Source organism: Dendrobates tinctorius, unplaced genomic scaffold (assembly GCF_039654945.1).
Source record: "Dendrobates tinctorius isolate UK_male_01 unplaced genomic scaffold, ASM3965494v1 ptg000023l, whole genome shotgun sequence".
Classification (NCBI taxonomy): domain Eukaryota; kingdom Metazoa; phylum Chordata; class Amphibia; order Anura; family Dendrobatidae; genus Dendrobates; species Dendrobates tinctorius.
The window spans coordinates 10,642,542-10,667,008 of NW_027361691.1; positions in this window are offsets into that span (position 1 = coordinate 10,642,542).

The following is a 24,467-nucleotide window of genomic DNA, read 5'->3' on the forward strand; positions in this document are numbered from 1 at the left end:
CACCGGATCCTTCTTTTGCCGGATCCAGAGCAGCGCGGCGTCCATAGACTTCAATTGTTGCAAAAAAAACGGAATCGCCATATCCGGCGTTTCCGGAGACAAAAAACGTTACTGTTGCCGTTTTTTCCAGACGCCGGAATGCAAAGTTTCACCGGATCCGGCAAAAAACGGACGAAACGCAAGGCCATGCGGCACGATCCGGCGCTAATACAAGTCAATGGGTAAAAACCGGATCCGGCTTTAGATTTAGCCGGATCCGTTTTTTAAAAAAAGAGCCAGATCGTGCCTGATGGCAAAAAACTGATGTGTGAAGGTAGCCTTACCTGGTCCTCCACTCACTTTGGATCAATCTTTTCTTTGATCTTATGTACAGATTTTCCGGTGCTGACTAGCCTTCATGCCGTCACATAGGGAGCAGCACACATCATTGATATGCATTGTGTGAGGCCCAATCAGCACTTGATATGAATAGAAACTCCATCTAAAGACTAGTTCGGAGGACCAGATGTGGAGTTGCGGTGGACAGACCGATGATGGGTAGGCTTAGGACCGGTGAGTCTAATCTTTTCTTGATTTTCTCCCATTCTTGGATCACCGTTTATCATTCTTTAGAGTCTAGAGAGACCTCAGAGCATAATAAATGTCTTTTTTGGGTAGTCACAAATCGGACCCAAAATTATTCAGAACAATTTTAATCTAATGGCCTTTTCCAGTAGATCTGTCTGAACCAAATTTGTTCATTGCTGTTAGCACACTATGAGAAGAGGCTTCTATGGTTCAATATACATATTAGGCATACAAGCAGAGGCTAGATAATTTTTAGTAATTTAAGTTGAACTTTTGGAGAAAAAATGGCAAAACATTTTATTAGAAGAATCAAGAACTATTATTATTACTAGCTGAAGAGCCCGGCGCTGCCCGGGTATAGTAACTAACTACGGTTAGTTATAACAGATTATAATGATTATATCTATATATATAAAGCTGAGTGTAGAGCCCCGCCCACTCCGCATAGCCACATTCACTATAATATCCCACAACATCCCATCAGCCAGAGCTACCGGACTACTACCCCTAATATCCCACATCATCCCGTCAGCCAGAGCCACCGGACTACTACACCTAATATCCCACATCATCCCGTCAGCCAGAGCCACCGGACTACTACCACTAATATCCCACATCATCCCGTCAGCCAGAGCCACCGGACTACTACCCCTAATATCCCACATCATCCCGTCAGCCAGAGCCACCGAACTACTACCCATAATATCCCACATCATCCCGTCAGCCAGAGCCACCGGACTACTACCCCTAATATCCCACATCATCCCATCAGCCAGAGCTACCGGACTACTACCCATAATATCCCATATTGTGCCATCAGCCAGAGCCACGGACTACTACCCATAATATCCCACATCATCCAGTCAGCCAGAGCCACCGGACTACTACCCCTAATATCCCACATCATCCCGTCAGCCAGAGCCACCGGAATACTACCCCTAATATCCCACATCATCCCGTCAGCCAGAGCTACCGGACTACTACCCCTAATATCCCACATCATCCCATCAGCCAGAGCTACCGGACTACTACCCATAATATCCCATATTGTGCCATCAGCCAGAGCCACCGAACTACTACCCATAATATCCCACATCATCCCGTCAGCCAGAGCCACCGGACTACTACCCCTAATATCCCACATCATCCCGTCAGCCAGAGCCACCGGAATACTACCCCTAATATCCCACATCATCCCGTCAGCCAGAGCCACCGGACTACTACCCATAATATCCCACATCATCCCATCAGCCAGAGCTACCGGAATACTACCCCTATTATCCCACATCATCCCGTCAGCCAGAGCCACCGGACTACTACCCCTAATATCCCACATCATCCCGTCAGCCAGAGCCACCGGAATACTACCCCTAATATCCCACATCATCCCGTCAGCCAGAGCTACCGGACTACTACCCCTAATATCCCACATCATCCCATCAGCCAGAGCTACCGGACTACTACCCATAATATCCCATATTGTGCCATCAGCCAGAGCCACCGAACTACTACCCCTAATATCCCACATCATCCCGTCAGCCAGAGCCACCGGAATACTACCCCTAATATCCCACATCATCCCGTCAGCCAGAGCCACCGGACTACTACCCCTAATATCCCACATCATCCCATCAGCCAGAGCTACCGGACTACTACCCATAATATCCCATATTGTGCCATCAGCCAGAGCCACGGACTACTACCACTAATATCCCACATCATCCCGTCAGCCAGAGCCACTGGACTACTACCACTAATATCCCACATCATCCCATCAGCCAGAGCTACCGGACTACTACCCCTAATATACCACATCATCCCGTCAGCCAGAGCCACCGGACTACTACCCCTAATATCCCACATCATCCCATCAGCCAGAGCTACCGGACTACTACCCCTAATATCCCACATCATCCCGTCAGCCAGAGCCACCGGAATACTACCCCTAATATCCCACATCATCCCGTCAGCCAGAGCTACCGGACTACTACCCCTAATATCCCACATCATCCCATCAGCCAGAGCTACCGGACTACTACCCATAATATCCCATATTGTGCCATCAGCCAGAGCCACCGAACTACTACCCATAATATCCCACATCATCCCGTCAGCCAGAGCCACCGGACTACTACCCCTAATATCCCACATCATCCCGTCAGCCAGAGCCACCGGAATACTACCCCTAATATCCCACATCATCCCGTCAGCCAGAGCCACCGGACTACTACCCATAATATCCCACATCATCCCATCAGCCAGAGCTACCGGAATACTACCCCTAATATCCCACATCATCCCGTCAGCCAGAGCCACCGGACTACTACCCCTAATATCCCACATCATCCCGTCAGCCAGAGCCACCGGAATACTACCCCTAATATCCCACATCATCCCGTCAGCCAGAGCTACCGGACTACTACCCCTAATATCCCACATCATCCCATCAGCCAGAGCTACCGGACTACTACCCATAATATCCCATATTGTGCCATCAGCCAGAGCCACCGAACTACTACCCATAATATCCCACATCATCCCGTCAGCCAGAGCCACCGGAATACTACCCCTAATATCCCACATCATCCCGTCAGCCAGAGCCACCGGACTACTACCCCTAATATCCCACATCATCCCATCAGCCAGAGCTACCGGACTACTACCCATAATATCCCATATTGTGCCATCAGCCAGAGCCACGGACTACTACCACTAATATCCCACATCATCCCGTCAGCCAGAGCCACCGGACTACTACCACTAATATCCCACATCATCCCATCAGCCAGAGCTACCGGACTACTACCCCTAATATCCCACATCATCCCGTCAGCCAGAGCCACCGGACTACTACCCCTAATATCCCACATCATCCCATCAGCCAGAGCTACCGGACTACTACCCATAATATCCCATATTGTGCCATCAGCAAGAGCCACGGACTACTACCACTAATATCCCACATCATCCCGTCAGCCAGAGCTACCGGATTACTACCCCTAATATCCCACATCATCCTGTCAGCCAGAGCTACCGGACTACTACCCCTAATATCCCACATCATCCCGTCAGCCAGAGCCACCGGACTACTACCCCTAATATCCCACATCATCCCGTCAGCCAGAGCCACTGGACTACTACCCATAATATCCCACATCATCCCGTCAGCCAGAGCCACCGGACTACTACCCCTAATATCCCACATCATCCCGTCAGCCAGAGCCACCGGGCTACTACCACTAATATCCCACATCATCCCGTCAGCCAGAGCCACCGGACTACTACCCCTAATATCCCACATCATCCCATCAGCCAGAGCCACCGAACTACTACCCCTAATATCCCACATCATCCCATCAGCCAGAGCCACCGGACTACTACCCCTAATATCTCACATCATCCGGTCAGCCAGAGCCACCGGACTACTACCCCTAATATCCCACATCATCCCGTCAGCCAGAGCCACCGGACTACTACCCCTAATATCCCACATCATCCCGTCAGCCAGAGCCACCGAAATACTACCCCTAATATCCCACATCATCCCGTCAGCCAGAGCTACCGGACTACTACCCATAATATCCCACATCATCCCGTCAGCCAGAGCCACCGGACGACTACCCCTAATATCCCACATCATCCCGTCAGCCAGAGCCACCGAACTACTACCCATAATATCCCACATCATCCCGTCAGCCAGAGCCACCGGACGACTACCCCTAATATCCCACATCATCCCGTCAGCCAGAGCCACCGGAATACTACCCCTAATATCCCACATCATCCCGTCAGCCAGAGCCACCGGACTACTACCCCTAATATCCCACATCATCCCATCAGCCAGAGCTACCGGACTACTACCCATAATATCCCATATTGTGCCATCAGCCAGAGCCACGGACTACTACCACTAATATCCCACATCATCCTGTCAGCCAGAGCCACCGGACTACTACCACTAATATCCCACATCATCCCATCAGCCAGAGCTACCGGACTACTACCCCTAATATCCCACATCATCCCATCAGCCAGAGCTACCGGACTACTACCCATAATATCCCATATTGTGCCATCAGCAAGAGCCACGGACTACTACCACTAATATCCCACATCATCCCGTCAGCCAGAGCTACCGGATTACTACCCCTAATATCCCACATCATCCTGTCAGCCAGAGCTACCGGACTACTACCCCTAATATCCCACATCATCCCGTCAGCCAGAGCCACCGGACTACTACCCCTAATATCCCACATCATCCCGTCAGCCAGAGCCACCGGACTACTACCCATAATATCCCACATCATCCCGTCAGCCAGAGCCACCGGACTCCTACCCCTAATATCCCACATCATCCCATCAGCCAGAGCCACCGGAATACTACCCCTAATATCCCACATCATCCCGTCAGCCAGAGCCACTGGACTACTACCCCTAATATCCCACATCATCCCGTCAGCCAGAGCCACAGGACTACTACCCCTAATATCCCACATCATCCCGTCAGCCAGAGCCACCGAAATACTACCCCTAATATCCCACATCATCCCGTCAGCCAGAGCTACCGGACTACTACCCCTAATATCCCACATCATCCCATCAGCCAGAGCTACCGGACTACTACCCATAATATCCCATATTGTGCCATCAGCCAGAGCCACCGAACTACTACCCATAATATCCCACATCATCCCGTCAGCCAGAGCCACCGGACTACTACCCCTAATATCCCACATCATCCCGTCAGCCAGAGCCACCGGAATACTACCCCTAATATCCCACATCATCCCGTCAGCCAGAGCCACCGGACTACTACCCCTAATATCCCACATCATCCCATCAGCCAGAGCTACCGGACTACTACCCATAATATCCCATATTGTGCCATCAGCCAGAGCCACGGACTACTACCACTAATATCCCACATCATCCTGTCAGCCAGAGCCACCGGACTACTACCACTAATATCCCACATCATCCCATCAGCCAGAGCTACCGGACTACTACCCCTAATATCCCACATCATCCCATCAGCCAGAGCTACCGGACTACTACCCATAATATCCCATATTGTGCCATCAGCAAGAGCCACGGACTACTACCACTAATATCCCACATCATCCCGTCAGCCAGAGCTACCGGATTACTACCCCTAATATCCCACATCATCCTGTCAGCCAGAGCTACCGGACTACTACCCCTAATATCCCACATCATCCCGTCAGCCAGAGCCACCGGACTACTACCCCTAATATCCCACATCATCCCGTCAGCCAGAGCCACCGGACTACTACCCATAATATCCCACATCATCCCGTCAGCCAGAGCCACCGGACTACTACCACTAATATCTCACATCATCCCGTCAGCCAGAGCCACCGGACTACTACCCCTAATATCCCACATCATCCCGTCAGCCAGAGCCACCGGGCTACTACCACTAATATCCCACATCATCCCGTCAGCCAGAGCCACCGGACTACTACCCCTTATATCTCACATCATCCCGTCAGCCAGAGCCACTGGACTACTACCCCTAATATCTCACATCATCCCATCAGCCAGAGCCACCGGACTACTGCTCCTAATATCCCACATCATCCCGTCAGCCTGGAGTCAGAACCAGAGCGCTGAGTGGAAGGGTCCTTACGTCCTTACTGGGGATCCCTTTAAGAAGGGCATTGGGTCAGAATCAGAGCGCTGAGTGGATTTGTCCTAACTTTCATACCGGGGATCCCTTTGAGAGGCCTGGCGTCAGAACCAGAGCGCTGAGTGTATTTGCCCTGACTTCCATTCCAATGATCCCTTTAATAGAAGCCTGGGGTGAGAATCAGAGCGCTGAGGGATTTACCCTAACTTCCATACTGGAGATCCCTTTAAGAGAGGCCTGGGGTCAGTACCAAAGAGCATAGTGGATTTTCCCTCACTTCCGTACCGAGGATCCCTTTAAGAGGGGACTTGGGTCAGAACCAGAGCGCTGAGTGGATTTGCCCTAACTTCCATACCGGGGATCCCTTTAAGAAAGCCTGGGATCAGAACCAGAGCCCTGTGTGGATTTTCCCTGACTTGCATACCAATGATCCCTTTAATAGAACCCTGGGGTCAGAATCAGAGCGCCGAGGGATTTGCCCTAACTTCCATACAGGAGATCCCTTTAAGAGAGCCTGGGGTCAGTACCAGAGCATTTCAAGGCAATTGCCCTGACTTCCATACTGGGGATCCCTTTAAGAGAGGCCTGGGGTCAGAATTAAAGTGCTGGATGGATTTTCCCTGACTTCTATACCGGAGATCCCTTTAAGAAAGGCCTGGAGTCAGTGCCAAAGCACAGAATGGATTTGCCTTAAATTCCATACCAATGATCCCTTTAAGAGACCCTGGGGCCAGAACCACAGAGCTGAGTGGAACTGTCCTAACTTCCATACCGGGGATCCCTTTAAGAGAGGCCTGGGGTCAAAACCAAAGCGCTGGATGGATTTGCTGACTTCCATACCAATGATCCCTTTAAAGGGGAAGATGTGCCTATGGGATGGAGGATGTGTGATGTGTATATAGGCACAGGAGGGGGGATTCATTTCTGTCATGTACTCACTGCTCTTTCTGGGGGACAAACAATGGCTGGGAGCTTATGTTCTCAGGGATGCTATATTTCTCCCACCATGTCAGTGTCTGCTGAGGTGTTGTCAAGTTGGTAAACTGTTGGTCATAGCAACCAATCACAGCTCAGCTTCTTTTGAACAGCTCTGGTGAAATGAAAGATGCTTTGTGATTGGTTGGTGATACACACATTCATTTTTATATATAGAGATTTATTTATATAACAACATGCTGCACATGAGAAGGGGTTACTTACAAATTACAGATATCACTTACAGTAAACAAACTAACAAACACAGACTGATATAGAGGGGAGAGAACCCTGACCTTGCGGGCTTACATTCGATAGGATGGTGGGGAAGGAGACAGTAGGTTGGGCGGTTGCAGCAGCTCTGGTGATTGTGAGGCGGTAGCTCCGGTAGTGGTGAGGAAGCAGCGGCGTCATTGCGGGCTGTAAGCTTTCCAGAAGAGATGGGTTTTCAGGTTCCATCTGAAGGATCTGACTGTGGTTGATAGTCGGACGTGATGGGCCAAAGAATTCCAGAGGAAGGGGGATATTCGGGAGAAGTCTTGGAGCCGGTTGGGTGAGGAGCGAATAAGTGTGGAAGAGAGAAGGAGGTCTTGGGGGGACCGGAGATTATGTAAGGGAAGATATTGTGAGATTAGTTCAGAGATACAGTATATGGAGGAGACAGGTTATATATGGCCTTGAAGGTCAGTATTAGTAATTTGAACTGGATAAGCTGAAGGAATGGGAGCCAGTGAAGAGATTTGCAGAGGGGAGAAGCGGAGGAGTAGCGAGGAGAGAGATGAATGAGTCGGGCAGCAGAGTTAAGGATGGACTGGAGAGGTGCGAGGGTGTTAGCAGGGAGGCCACAGAAAAGGATGTTGCAGTAGTTGAAGCGGGAAATGATGAGGGTGGGCACAAGCATTTTAGTAGATTGAGAGTTGAGGAAAGGACGGATTCTGGAAATATTTTTGAGCTGGAGGAGAGAGGAGGTGGAAAGACCTTAGATGTGACGTTTGAAGGACAGCGCAGAGTCAAGGGTTACTCCGAGGCAGCAGACTTCCGGTACAGGAGAAAGCGTGATGTTGTTAATTGCGATAGATAGGTCAGGTAAGGAAGATCTGTGAAATGGAGGTAAGATGATGAGTTCAGATTTGTTCACATAGAGTTTGAGGAAGCGAGAGGAGAAGAAGGAGGATATGGCTGATAGACACTCCGGGATTCTGGATAGCAGAGAGGAGACGTTTGGGCCAGAGAGGTAGATCTGAGTGTCGTCAGCATACAGGTGCTACTGGAATCCATGGGACTTTATGAGTTCTCCCAGACCAAGTGTATAGATTGAAAAGAGTAGCGGTCCAAGAACAGAGCCTTGGGGACTCCAACAGAGAGAGGGTGGGATGAGGAGGTAGTGTGGGAGTGGGAGACGCTGAATGTGAAGTTGGAAAGGTATGAGGAGATCCAGGATAGGGCGAGTAGGAGGCAGTGGTCAACTGTGTCGAAAGCAAAGTGTTATATGAAAGGCTATGGAAGAGCATATGGAGAAGACAATTCCTGTAAAGGCTTGCTATCTGCAGTATTTCTGCTCTCACGTCCCTATAGCCGAATTTTGTGAAAGATACATTTTGTAGATCCAAATCACCATTCATATAAATGGCCACATTGTAAATATCAATATCATTTACAGTATGTGAACATTGATTTAGATGGTTAACTCAATTTCCCCCTAAGTCGTTTTTAAAGGGTTAGTTTTTGACTTACACGGTAGACACCTCCAGTTGAGACCTATTGGATCCATTTTCTTTTTCTTGAGAGAAGGATAATTTGAATACCTTTGCTTGTCATATATTACCTTGTAGACTTAAGTTTAAGACCTCTCAACCAGTCACCCAGTTATCTGCTCTTTAATGACGAGAGGCATGAAACAGTTGTCTACAGATGGAGGTGTTTCTATTTGGAGAAGATGTTGGTTTGGCTTAAAGATAATTTTACAAGGTCATCAATATCTGCTCAGTTACAAGTTCTCCTGGCAGCTGAATGTAAATGGTGTACAGAGTGGAACATCCCAGCTCCATCACAGTGTTTATTGGCTTTTGCTAAATACTGGCGATCAGTTCCTCATAGGCAGAGTGTACCGTATGTCAGAACCACCTGCCGCATTCTGATATTGATAAAGTAGCCACGGAGTTTTTTTGCTGAGAATTTGGAGCGGAAACTCAAAGTTTTTGAGGAGTTTTGAGATTTAGAGAAGGATTTGGAGAGGTTCTGCTCCAACTTTGTGCACATACCCTTAAAGAACTGAAAAAGCCCTTTAATTTCCTAATTTCTATGGCAAGTTTCATTATATGGTCTTTATTGTGTGGCTAAGATGACTACCTCTAATAGGTGTTTCTTGATATGCAGCTTTCTCCTCTAGAGGAAGGCTAATACCTGTTATAACAGCAGAATTGGTAACAGAAGATGAAGTCATGGGGACATAGTAGAAGTGGAGCTTAATCGTGTAAATTATAAATTCAAGCGCTAATTTAAAAGATGTAAACAATCTAAATTTTTCTCAGTTATCCCGTCTTTGCCCTGTATGTACTTCACAGATGCTTCTTCGGTAATGAAGTATAATTTGTAATTTCGGTGACTGCTCCACTATCTCTCATCTATCTGCTTGCTGCCTTCAGATGTAGCCTGTAAGTTATTGGCTTAATTCTTCATGTTCTCCTGTTTTAAGTCAAACTTAATTTGACAATTAATTGAATCATTAGTAATGAATTAATGATCCTCCTCAACGAGCTCAGAGAACGTCCTGCAATCTCCTATTCATCTCGCTGTAACTATGAGTGGAATATTTTAGCATCCGGTGTCCAACTGGGATATTTCTCTAGAATATATGGAAACAGGTCTTGTGGTCACTCACAACCTTTGGCAGTACAATTCGGCATATGTTAGGTTAAAGGGGTTGTCCAGAACTTAGATATTAATGACCATTATGACCAAGGCTTAGACCGAGTGGAGCTTAGACAAGACAAAGTGGCATAGAATTCTAGAATGTTAAAGTTGGATGGGACCTCAAGGGTCATCATGTCCAACCCCCTGCTCAATACAGTGCATGACTCCATCTTAGAGCCAGTGCCACTTTATTCTAGCAAATAGCAGTAGCTACAGCTGTTGAACTTCTGCCAATTGGTCATTGTGTATCATGAGACAACCCCAATGATGGAATAAACATATACTTGCCAACTCTTCTTGAACATTTTGTAGGCTGGTGGAAAAAGCTGGAGTGCTGTCAAGTCTCCGTGACACTTCTGAAACCTTTTTTTTATACACGCAACACAATAATCATCTGCCCAGGTTTACTTGTGAATTCATGATGCTGTGTTTTGTGCATCATTAATTTACTAGCACTCCTGGCCAGGTGACTACAAACACACAAGTTGTATGATCTGTATCATCTCTACAGATTGTGTTCAATGTGCAGCAACGATGGAGATAATACAAATTTGTATCACATGGTCTGATGTTACAAATAGTGATTTATGGATGCAATAGCATCCTTCACTGTTTATGGCACCTGACCATGTGAGAATAAATATTAATATAGGATCTCCACTGTGGCTTTAGTATGAACACAGACTATAGCGATGATAAAGTTTATACAACTTCTACAATACCCAGGCCTGTTGTCATGGTGAAATTAGCACACCTGGGCAGTTGAATACACATATGAGTTTAAAATCCAGCATCGCTCCAGTCTGCATGCCATAGATAATGCAGACTGAAGCGACGCTGCAGGTTAACACTCATATGTGTATTCACCTGCCCAGGTGTGATAAATACTTATGATACGAGGCCAGAGTATTGTGCATATGACGTGTATTTTCTCCATCATCTCCTCAGTTTATTCAACACACAATGAATAGAGGATGTAATTAATTACAAGGTATATCTAGAATCCCCTGGCCTTGTGTCACAAAGAGTGAAATGAGGATGTTAAAAACACACCAATCCTCAATTCACTCTTTATGATACCTGGCAAGGTAACAATAGATATGCCTTGCACTCAACACCATCCTCTATTCAGTCTGTGCAATATTAGCAGACTGAAGAGACTGGTGGTGAAAATACAAGTCACATATTTGTGGTTTTGACTACACATATCTCCAGGAAGGACACAAGAAACATGTGTCAGTAATGGAGCTATGTGGTGGCAAAAACACAAAGTGTATGGCGCAGTGTGTGTATGGCGCAGTGTGTGTAGGCGGCGAAAGACACATTAATCATACATTATTATGGTAAACCATAAATTAACGTTTATTTTTAACCAAAAAATTTTTTTATTTGTAACGACGTTTGGGGGAAGATGGTTGCACGTTAGGGGTGTGGAGAGACGGGGAACTGCTGGAAGGCGAGGAAGGGGTTCTAGGGGAAGGTGAAACAAAAGGTGGGGCGGAAAGGAGCTCAGGGATGGAACAAGAGGCAGGTTGAGACACTGTGGGAGGTGAGGGAGGAGGGACGATTAAAGTTTTTCTTTTTTTGTGTCTCTTTTGTGTTTGTGTGTCCTGCGTGGACCTCCTGGAGCTGGCTGACCGCCTTGATGTTTCTGACCGCCTGGAGCTGGGTGAACGCCTTAATGTTTCTGACCTCGAGCTGGGTGACCTTGGCTGCGTGGGAGCAAAAATTGAATGTAGGTCCCCACTTTGATGCTGCTGCTGTTCGGTGGTGGAGTTGCCAGTGCTGGTCCTTGCAGGAGGATTTGGGGTGACAGTGCTGCTCCTTGCAGGAGGATTGGTGGCGGCAGTGCTGGTCCAGGCTGGTGTAGTTGTGGCGGCAGTGCTGGTCCAGGCTGGAGTAGTTGTGGCGGCAGTGCTGGTCAAGACTGGAGGAGTTGTGGCGGCAGTGCTGTCCAGGCTGGAGTAGTTGTGGCAGCAGTGCTGGTCCAGGCTGGAGGAGTTGTGGCGGCAGTGCTGGTCCAGGCTGGAGAAGTGGTGGCGGTGGCGGGGCTCCAAGCAGGCGTGGAGGTGGCGGTGGTGGTCCAGACAGGAGCAGCGCTTGCCATGGTGGTGGCGGTGGAGTGTCCTGCAGCACTCGGACTTGGGATGGTGTAGTGATGTCCGGCTTGGCTTGGAATGCAGGTTGCCGTGCAGTGGTATGCAGCAAAAGTCGGCAGTGAGGTGAAGCGAATCAGTGGTGGCACAGGTGGAAATGCCACCACTGCCTGCTGCACATACTGACTCTGCTGCATAGCCTGCAAGAAAGCATTGTTGCAGGCCTGCATCTCAGTCAGATGGAGTTCTAGAATAAGGTGTTCCGCCATGGCCCGTTAAATTTTGCTGAAAAAATGGTGCGCTGGTCTGTTGAGGTCGGCTTCCAGACGGTCAAGGCGACTGTCGACAGACTGGAAGCGGTGGTCCATGTTGTTAAAACCGCTGTCCACTCGGTTAAAACCGCTTTCCACTCTGTCTGCTAGCACCTTAAAGCCATTCTGAAAGACCGAGCTCAAGTGAAGGAACTCGGGCATAACATTCCTGTCCGAGGCCCTCTGCCACTGGCGGGAAGTGCCCGCAAAACCAGTGGCAGAGACCTGGGACAGGGGAAGACCTGACATACCAGTTTCTTGGTCTCCAGTTGTCTATGTTGCTGACCTGCAAGATGCTTCCTGGCTGTCGGATGGCTGGGATGGGACCGAGGCAGCTCGATGAAGGACCGCTCCAGGGACAGCTTGCAGGGTGCTGCTCTAGGTGCTGTGAAAAGAAAAGAAAAACATTAGTATCATCATCATGCATTTACAAGGGCCAGCTGCTATGGAATAGAAAAGCACAGATTAATAAACAATACAATACACCAAAATACTTAGCTCTGGTGGCAAGGACCGTCTTAGGAACGCCAACTCCCGATGATAGCGGTATTTAGTTCTGGTCCTTGCTGTAGCAACACTGCAACCCTGGCCCTCCTGACGGACATCTCTGTTGAAGCGGTCCTTCGTCGAGCGCCAACGGGGTCTGACTTTGTTCACTGTGAAAAAAAGAAAAAAAAATTGGACAATGCACTGATGGGCAAATCAATAGCATAACAGATACCTGTGTGATCATGGCTAAGGCTGGTTTCACATTTGCGTTTTTTTTCGCGGTATTTTAGCGCTAAATAGCGCATGCGTTTTTTTTTCCTATACTTTGCATGGGATGCGCTTATGTGCGCATACACATGCGTTTGTACGCGTTTTACCGCGCATGCATTTTTTTGCGGTCTGCGCTCGGGCGCACAAAATGCAACCTGTTGCATTTTTTGAGCGTCCGACTTGCCTCAAAAAAACGCATGCGCGCGCAATGCGTTTTTTTACAGCAAGACACCCATTATAAGTCTATGGTGAGCATATGTGCGCATTGGCATGCTTATGTATGCGTTTTTTTGCACATGCGGTTTTTTTTTTACCATTAGTTTATGGTAAATGGAATTTAGGGGTTTGAGTTAGAGTTAGGGTTAGTTAAGGGGGTTTAGGGTTAGGGTTAGGGTCAGGGTATGGTTTGGTTAAGGGTTAAGGTTAGGGTTAGGGTTAAGTGTGGTTTGGTTAAGGGTTAGGGTCAGGGTTAGGGTTAGGGTTAGGATCAGGGTATGGTTTGGTTAAGGGTTAGGGTTAGGGTCAGGGTTAGGGTTAGGGTCAGGGTATGGTTTGGTTAAGGGTTAAGGTTAGGGTTAGGGTCAGGGTTAGGGTTAGGGTTAGGGTTAAGTATGGTTTGGTTAAGGGTTAGGGTCAGGGTTAGGGTTAGGGTTAGGGTTAAGTATGGTTTGGTTAAGGGTTAGGGTCAGGGTTAGGGTTAGGGTTAGGGTCAGGGTTAGGGTTAGGGTCAGGGTTAGGGTTAGTAAAGTCATGGTTTGGGTTAGTGTGAGGGGCCACCTAATGTTGGAAAAAAACGCAAACGCGGTAAAAACGCACTAAAAACGCATACAAACGCATAAAAACGCTGCGTTTTTTTCATGCATGCTCATAAAAATGCTTGAAAAAAACGCAGCAGTTGTATGCTTTTGTATGCATTTTTTCAATGCGTTTTTTTGCGGGAAAAACGAGCTGCAAAAAAAAGCAAGTGTGAAACTAGCCTAAGAGTCACTGCGGCATGGCATCAAACAGCAATACAATAGACAATGCACTGTTGGCCATGATAACACAAATGTGGATGATGCTAGAATATATCTAGCAATTCACACACCTGTGTCATCACGGCCAAGGTGATTGCGGCATCACAAAAAAATACAGTAGACAATGCACTCACTGTTGACCATGATAACACAAATGTGTATAATGCTAGAATATATCTAGCAATTCACACACCTGTGTGATCATGGACAAGAGTCACTGCCTCATCATAGAGCATTGAAATAGTTATGAAAATCCTTGCGGACCTGGGGAGAGGTGTTGTCCCAGCCTTCCATCAGCGCTGCGGCCACCTCATTTCACTGCCGCCGGGTCACTGCTGTGTTCGCGTGCTGCGGATCACGGCTGTCCCACAATGGGACTCGCTCCTGGACTAGGTTGATGAGGGCATCGTTGTCCAGGTCGATTTCTTCGTCCCATTGGGGAGCCTAGAAAAAAAGAAAAACATTAGAGTCTTTGAAAGATTTGGAAATGAAAAAGATAGAAAAAGATACAGAAAAGAAGATTGAAGATAAAAACAGGACAGAAAAAAAAGGCAGGGGAAAAAAAAAAAGGCACATTCACAGTCAGTCTATACTTACGGGCCGTCTCACCGCCGGCACTTGGACTGGCGGCTCCTACTGTTCGTCCTCACTTGCCGTGGCCAATGAGGTCTGAAAAAGAACAAAAAAGTAATTTGCCACATGAGTACAAGCAGCAGCGAATACTTACCAAAACTGTAAGGCAGGAAGATACTCACTTCACGCTCTGCTTGGACCAGTTCACCACGGGCCGGGGTGTACTCCTCTTCAGAAGACATGCTGCAATAAAAGAAAAAACACATTAGTACATAATAAATTTAAAAAAAGGACAGGCAGACATTAGGTTAGAATACTCACATTCTTGAAGTTGCTGCTTCTCTAAAGATTTCTGTATGGTCTTGTCTCTCTTCCAGGCTTTCTGTAGATTAGTGGTCTGCCAGTGCAAACACCTTCTTTTATCTACTCTACCCCCTCAACAATGTTTCTTGCGTAGGGGTTGGTTTAAACAAGTGTCTAGACATTGTTTACTCTAAAATTGCATGTGCTCAAAAGCGCAGGCGGGCAAATGTCCATGCGCACGCCTGCGACTCCATAGACTGTAATGTGTTTTTTTGGCGCATTCCGTGCGCACGCGATCGCATGCTTTTTTTGACGAGGTTGGGCGGAACAAAAAATGCAACATGTAGCGTCTAGCGCGTCTAGGCGCACACCTGCAAAAAGCGCATGCGCATGAAATCGCACATGAACACATGCAAACGCTTGACCATGCGCCCAACATGTTAAACATAGGGGCGCATGGCGCATGTGCCCGATAGCGCTCGATGCGCTGCGTGCAGAAACTCTAATGTGAAACCAGCCTTAGCTACAGTATGTAAAAAGTCAGTGGGAAAGCTCAGAAGACACCTGGAGGGCTTTTGGAGCTCTTTGCTTAGAAAAAACGCTACTGGTTTAATTATTCATTGAAGTGGAAAAAATGACCAGAAAATAACAGTAAAAAAGACGTCACAAAAACCATGAAAAAAAAAACAGCCAAAAAACCATCCTGAAAAAATGTTCAGGAAACAACTGATAAAAAATGACATAAAAATTCTCAATCTCCTGAAAAAGAATTGGCAAATTGGCTAGCATGACTAGAACATACACAGTCATGCACCTCTTGCTCCAAGCAAAAATGATGCCAAAGGCATACATACCATAAGAGCAGGCCAAATAGTTGCTTTAGAGTCTCTGGGTAGCGGGGGCCCAGCCCTTTTTGGCCCCATCCCTTTTGTTATTATCTGGCAGAAACCGGAGGAGGACACCAAAAAGTAAACCAAAAGGCTGGGATTTGGCCTAAAGGTCAAGGAAAAAGCATGGATGTAAGTGTTAGGATTAACAGGACACTGGTCCAAGAGCTGTGTTGGTAGTATGTGGCCATCGAACAAGAGAAAAACATCTTCTGATTAGTAGTCCCTCCATGATGCACACAAGGGATCCCTAAGGATCTGGTTTGGCAGCCACAGACTACCAACATGGCCACTAGACCAGGGCCCTTCAAATCATTTTGCTCAATCCTAATGGATCTATCTCGCTGATATCGATGGTCCGATCTTCTGAAGGAACGGTCTGGTCTAGAATTCCTTCCGAGTGATCCTTATTTTACATATATGACCAGTTTAAGAAATCACTGCAAGATCAGACTACACATGATTTGTTTGTAGTCTGTAACCATGGAGATACATAGGTTTGCATGGGAGCTGTAGAGTGATCCAAACTATTTGCAAAAATTTGCATAATTATTTTTTTATTTTTAGATGCATTCAAGAAATACTATCTGTTGCAAAATTCTAGATATATTTTAAAATTTGTAAAAAAAAAAAAAAAAAACCCCAGACACAATAGTGATATAAATCAGGAAATTCTGATCAATGTTTGACATTATTTATTTTGTTTCCGGGGTTGAGTTTATACTTTTATCTCCTAATCCAGCGTAGCATATGTCCCCATTATTAAGATCTGTAGACATTTTAACAGATTACGGTAATCACATGTTTCCCTCGATAATCCAAAACCCGGAACATTTCACATTTTTATAGCAGTATTAATCGCAGATTGCAGTTCTGTCTCTTGGTGTAATATATGATCCCATACTGGAAAAGAAAGAAGAAAAACAGGTCTGGTTGGTGGAATCCATCTGTAGCTTGGGGTGATCTACGGGAAAATGTGAGTTTTTTTCTGTAACAACTCATTAGCCTATGTTCACACTACCATCATGACTTCCATTCATATGGATCCAAACAGAGTCCAACAATCCCTTCGCATTTAACGGCGTGTGTTAGGGTTTCTTTCATTTCGATGGAAAGAATAGCAATTTTAGACGCAGATAAAGTTGAAAGCAATGATGGAAGAAGAAGCCGTCAGCTCATCATTCTTCCTGTGCATTTGACGTCTCAGCGCAGCTGGCGCGATTACGTCACTATATTGCGCCCTCTGTGCAGAGCTTCAGACCACATGCTCCAGAGATCGGAGCAACAGAGGAATGATCAATGAGTACTTTGTGTGGGCCATTATATTATTTGGCGGCCATCATACTATTTGGAGCGCTATGTGGGGGGCAAATATACTACTTGCAGGGCTTTGTGGGGGTCCATCAAACTATTTGAGGGCTATGTGAGGGGCCATCATATTATTTAGAGGGCTATATGGGGGACATCATATTATATTGAGGACCATGTGATGATCATCATACTATTTGGAGATTTGTGTGAGGTGCCATTATACTATTTGGAGGGCTATGTGGGGGCAATTATACTATTTGGAGGGCTATGTGGGGGCAATTATACTATTTGGAGGGCTTTGTGGGGGCCATTATACTATTTGGAGGGCTATGTGGGGGGCCATTATACTGTTTGGAAGGCTGTGTTGGGGACATTATACTATTTGGAGGGCTATGTAGGGGGCCATTACTGTCATGCCCGCCATGTCTGGTATGCCGCATGACTCCTGGAGCAGTGTGCACGTGCACTGAACTCTCATGCCCGTTTTGTCTTATGCTGCAAGATCCCTGGAAGCAGTGTGCACACGCACCTCATGACTATTGTGCTGCAAGATGCCTGGAGCAGTGTGCACGCGCGCCTCATCTCATGGCTGCTCGTCATTGCCCGCGCGCATGTGTGCTTTACCTTATGGCTACACGCCGTTGCAAGGTAACCATCCGTCTCTGCTCTGCCTCCTGTGATCATCTCTGTATTCCTGGAGCCCCTGATCATGTGACCTTTCCTATGTTCCAGCACTGTCTGATTCTGCAATCCTCTCTCTATTCCGGGAGCCCCTGATCATGTGACCTTTCCTATGTTCCAGCACTGTCTGATTCTGCAATCCTCTCTCTATTCCGGGAGCCCCTGATCATGTGACCTTTTCTATGGTCCAGCCCAGTCTGATCCAGCAATGCTCTCTATGATCCTGGAGGATCTGAACCAGAAGTTCTCCCCTGGTTCTGACCCAGAAGTGCAGGTGCTAATGCCCTATATCAGACCGCCCCTTCCTTTGGTCAGGGCCTGAGTATTGTGTTGCTGCCCTGCATGGCTGCTTGGTTGCTCCCTGTATTCTGTGCCCCTGCACTTTGCCCTGTCGTGTGTCTCTGCACACGCTCTGTGCTTGTACTCTGCCTCTTGTCCTGTGTCATGTCTGGTGTTGTTCTTTGTGCCATGTTTTGTCTCTGTCATGCTTGGACTTGTAGTCCTTCCTGTGTTCTATGCCTTTGTCTGCTTTGCCATGTTTTATCTATGCTATGCTTTCCTTGTACTGCTTCCCTGTTTCTGCTTGGTCTTCCTTGTTCTAACCTAGGGTGCTCTGTTGTGCCTCCTGGCACACGCACCATTCCTCATCTCTTACCTATGGTGCTCTGTTGTGCCTCCTGGCACATGCACCATTCCTCTGCTCTCTGACCTGGGTACGCTGTTGTGCCTCCTGGCACACGCACCAGTCCTCCTCTCTTACCTATGGTGCTCTGTTGTGCCTCCTGGCACACGCACCATTCCTCTGCTCTCTGACCTGGGTGCTCTGTTGTGCCTCCTGGCACACACACCAGTCCTCCTCTCTTACCTGTGGTGCTCTGCTGTGCCTCCTGGCACACGCACCATTCCTCTGCTCTCTGACCTATGGTGCTCTCTTGCACATTTCCAGGCTAGTCTCAAGGTTCTCCCTTGACCCGGCTCTGGGCTTCGGCCTACGCTCCGCTGCTAGCCCTATACTCTCTCTGACCCCGCTCTGTGCTTCTGCCTACGTTCTGCTCCTTGTTCCTTACCTTGTCTAGCTTTGCCTTGCTTCTTCATGTGCCCTTTGCATGCGCCTGGCCTTCCTAGCCTCCTGTCTGTGCCCGCCCTAGCCGTGCCCACCTGCTTGTGCCTCAGCCGTGCTCATCGGCCAGTGACTGCTGTGTCACCTGTTATGCCTCAGCCGGGTTCGCTGGAGTCTTGCTCGTCTGTCTGTGCCGCAGCCCGACCAGCTAGCCAGTGCCCCAGCTGTGCTCTCTGTGCTTCCTTGCACCCACGCTGTCTCTGCACTGTGCTTAGCATGCTTCTCTAATAGCACGCGCAGGCCCTAGCCTGCCCCTTGGCATACCTCCCCGTGCTTCTGTAAAAGTACGCGCAGGTCTTGCCATGTACCCTGTTGTGCCCTCTTGCACGCACAGGCCCTAGCTTGTACCCTGTCATGCCCTCTTGTACGCACAGGCCCTTGCCTGTACCCTGGCTTGCCTCCTAGCACGCGCAGGCCCTTGCCTTAGCCTGAACCCTGGCGTGTCTCTTAGCACGCACCCTGACTTGACCCTGACCCTGGCGTGTCCCTTGGCACGCGCAGGACCTTGCCTTGAACCTGACCCTGGCATGCCCCTCTGCACACGCAGGACTCTGCCTTGAACCCTGTCCCTGGCATGTCCCTCGGCACGCGCAGGACCTTGCCTTGGACCCTGGCGTGTCCCTACACACGCACCTTGTCTTGTATCTTAGACCTTGAACCCTGGCGTATCCCCTACACGCGCACCATGTCTTGTACTTTGCACGTTGAACCTGGCGTGTCCCCTACACACGCACCTTGCCTTGCACCTTGCCCTGGACCCTGGTGTGCCCCTAGCACGTGCCCTGCCTGGAATCTTGCCTTGGACCTCGGCGTGTTCCCTAACATGCACCATGTCTGGAGATCTGTCGTGCCTCCTTGCCTGTACCCTGGTTTGCCTGCTGGATTCCCGGAACCTGCCATCACTGCCAGAGATCGTAAGCATGAAGACTACGGCCTGATGTCCGGAGCTGATGTCCGCAGCCTGATGCCCTGATCCTTGCCAGCTGTCCGGAGTCCGATGCCATCGTGTCCTTGCCGGTAACCGGGCTTGCCTTCTGGCACGTACCATGCCATGGACCTTGGCGTGCCACGCACGCACCTTGCTGTGTTTGCCTGTTATCACGTGTTGCACTTAATGTTATCCTGAATTTGCCTTAATGAAGATACCTTGAATTCGTGTCTTCCTTGAGCCGGCCGTCTGGTTCCAGCAGTCGTGGTGGCTCACCCCCTTGGTCTTGCCCCTGACACTCCCTGTATAGGGTGTGGTTCGTCACAAGGTCAGCTCATCCTAGGTGGGTGGGTGCCAGGACCCAGAGGGTCCACTCTAAAGAAATCGACTGAGCGTAAGCTGACTCCTTCACAATTACACTGTTTGGAGAGGTGTGTGAGAGGTCATTATACTGTTTGGAAGGCTATGTGGGGGACATTATACTATTTGGAGGGCTATGTGGGGGTCTTTATACTGTTTGGAGGGCTATGTGGGCAGCCGATATGCTATTGCAGGGGCCGTATGTGGGCCATTGTACAGTGTGGAGGGCTATGTGGGATACATTATACTGTGTGTAGGGTTTTGTTGGAGCAATTATACTGTTAGGAGGGCTATTGGAGGTCATTATAATGGGTGTCATTATACTGTGTGGAGGAGAGTTATGTGGTGTCCATCATACTGTGTGGAGGGTTGTGTAGGGCTCATCATATTGTGTGGAAAGCTTTGTCAGAGAATCTTATTTTGTTGGCGTCACTGTGGGGGTATCATATTTTGTGTAGTAAAAGTAGTGTAGGGTCATCATATTTTGCATGTGGAAAAATTCACAGTGGGGGTATTTTACAGTGTTTGGGGTCACTTTTATTGGCACTATATTTTATGAAAGGAGATATCTTAGTATGTGCAAACACCAAGAGACTTCAATAGGGGCAAAATTACATTGTGAGTGCTGCAAAGTTGTAAGATATGCTCTTCTGTAACTCCAATGAATATTTTGTGGGTAGGGGGCAATTAGCCCCATGATCTCTATGTTTAGACCGATGGTATGGATGCGCCATTAGACCACATTATGTTGATGAGTTGAGTTGACTCTGAACCTCTCTCCTTCTCAGGACCATGTCTACATGTATAAAATGCTAAACTAGATATCTGTGTTTTTTTTATATAAGGTTTGAGTTATAGCTACATTATTTCCCAGTGCAATTTTCTAAGATATCAGATGTAATATTAGTACTGTGGGAGCTCGAATAATGATAAATCATATGCAGAAAAATAGTAACATAGTTTTGAAGGCTGAAGGAAGACCTTATGTCCATCTAGTTCAGCCTATTTTTAGTGCAGCTGTTCTGCATTGTTGATCCTGGGGAAGGCAAAAAATCCACAGAGTAGAAGCCAATTTTCTCCATAGGGAAAAAAATTCCTTCCCCTAAGCTGGATCAACCATCTACCTATAATATTCTGTTATTCGTAACCTTCTATGCTGTTACTCACAAGAAAAGCATCCATTCCTTTCTTAAATTCATTCAGTGAGTTGGCCATCACCACTTCCTCAGGAAGAGAATTCCAGAGCCTCACTGCTCTTACCGTGAAGAACCCTCTTCTATGCTGGTGCAGAAATTGTCTTTCCTCCAAACGAAGAGAATGCCCCCTTGTTCTCGTCACAGTCCTTGGTACAAACAGTTCATTGGAGAGATCTCTGTATTGCCCTCTGATATACTTGTACATATATATTAGGTCTCCCCTAAGTCTTCTCTTTTCTAGAGTAAATAGACCTAATTTTGATAACCTTTCTGGGTATTGTAGTGAACCAACTCCATTTATCATTTTAGTAGCCCGCCTTTGAACCCTTTCAAGTTCAGTAATGTCTTTCTTGAGCTCCGGCGTCCAAAATTGCACACAATACTCCAAGTGTGGTCTGACGAGTGATTTGTACAGAGGGAGAATTATGTTTTCATCTCGTGTCCCCAGACCTCTTCTAATGCATCCCATGACCCTATTTGCTTTGGTGGCAGCTGCCTGACACTGGGCACTCCAATTTAGCTTCTTATTGACTAAGATGCCTAAGTCTTTTTCCATGTCTGATTTCCCCAGCAGTTTCCCATTTAGTAAGTAATTGTAGCATCTGTTTCTCCTTCCTATGTGCATAACCTTACACTTATCTGTGTTAAACCTCATTTGCCATTTTTCAGCCCAATTCTCCAATTTACTCAAATCTGTCTGTAGTTGCAAACTGTCCTCCTTTGTGTTAACTACCTTACATAGTTTTGTATCATCTGCAAATACTGATATTTTACTGTGTAAGCCATCCACTAGATCATTGATAAATATATTAAATAGTAGGGGGCTCAATACAGAACCCTGTGGTGCCCCACTAGTAACCCTGGCCCAATCTGAGTATACCCCATTAATAACCACTCTTTGTTTTCTATCACTAAGCCAACTTAGGGAGCCAGCTCAATTACACAGAATAAAAGAGAACAGCCTGTTCATATCTATAGAGCCTCATTGTTTAATATCATTCCAGGAGGAATATTGGATATTTCTCGCAATGATTGACAGGTGCCGCATTCAACGGAAAATACGAAAACACCTCTCGGCATACAGAAAACCAGGATATCAATTAAGCCCTATAGGAACTGCAAGAAGGAAAATGTCACTTGGTTGAGAAGCTTTTTGACTTATGGTGGTCACAGCTGTATGGTGCTAGCCACGGCTCCGATCCTTTGCCGGTCTGGGCCAGATATATGTCAAAATGACCTAAGGGAACTGAATAAAACATTTTTTTTCCTTGATTCTGCTGTACCGTGTAGCTGTCAGCAACGAACCTGGCAGCGTGTCATTATAGGATGCCCTTTAGCCAAAAGATTTTAATGAAAAATTATCTATGACAGTGCGTGACACTGAGTGACAACGGAAAATAACACTGTTTAAAGGAATATTCCACTGTGACATGTCAGTCCATAGATGGTATAATGTGTAAACCCAATAAAAAAAAAACACAACTCCTTCTCAGTTCATCGACAAGGCACATGAGAGAACTCGAGCTTAAAGGAGTGCTCCAGAAAAAAAAATTATAAAATGTGTGATCTACTACAGGATCGGAGGGGGTGGAGCATGACACAGGAATTTTGTCTGTGTCTTGTCCCCCTCCACCCAGTTTTACAACAGTCCATCATCAAGTATTCCTTAAAGCAGATGTCCACTACTTGGACAACTTCTTCTCATACCGCATCGCTTGGCCCTCGTAAAATAATAAAGCTTATACTCATTTCCCATGGCAGCGCCATTCCCGTGGTGTCGGCACTAGCTCTCCGGGGGTTGTGGTGCTGTTGTTGTGACACTTGACTCAATCAGCGCTGGTGTCACTGTTTACGCCTCCTGTCGAATTGAACAGGAAGTCAGAGATCAGCTGGAGCCCGGACTTCCTCTTCATGTTCGATTTGTCCGAAGGCAGGGACGATGACGCTAGAGCTTATTGGGCACCGACATCACGTGTCACAACAACCGCACGAAATCCCCGAGAGAGCGAGTGCCGACACTGCAGGAACGTTGCTGACACGGGAGGTGAGTATAAGCTTTATTATTTTATGGGGGCCAAACATTTTGATGAAGAAGGGGTTGTCCTATTAGTGGACAACCCAATAAGCTCCTTAAAATCGCAGCCAATTTTTGTTTTATGATCTATCTTGTCCAACTTATATGAAAACTTAGAATTTTCTTCCTGTTATTTAGTATGTTACAAGTAGGGTGAAATGGAATAAAAAAAAATGACATTGATTTTTGGGTGTCGTTTTTACAGCATTCATTCTGTATAATAAAATAACCAATACCCTGCCAACACAATCACCAGGTGAGTAGGATTATAGTGATACCCTATAGTTATTTTTCAATATTATTTTAGTGGCTTAAAAAAATCTGAACTTTGTAAAAAATTATGGGTTTTATGGGATTTCATGGATTCGTGGAGTCACCATAGTGAGCCCCTGTGTAAAGCACACTTCTAAAGAAATTCACAATTTTCTTAATATGTAAATGAGCTGTTAAGATCTATGGGTCGGACATAGATCTCACTGAGACTCTGCCTCCATAGCTAACTGCATATTAGGATGTGAGACATGTAGATCAGGAGAAAAGATTGTCAGTCATTATGTGTCTCACACTCGTAACGCCCCCAGTTATAATAATCTATGGAGGTAGAGTCTCAGGAAGATCTATGTCCGGCCCATAGATCTTAACAGCTCATTTCCATAGTAAGAAAAACGTTGATTTCTCTATATCATGGCATCATTTTGTTTAACTTTGCATGACCTACCTGCCCATATAGACGGCTTAGGAGGG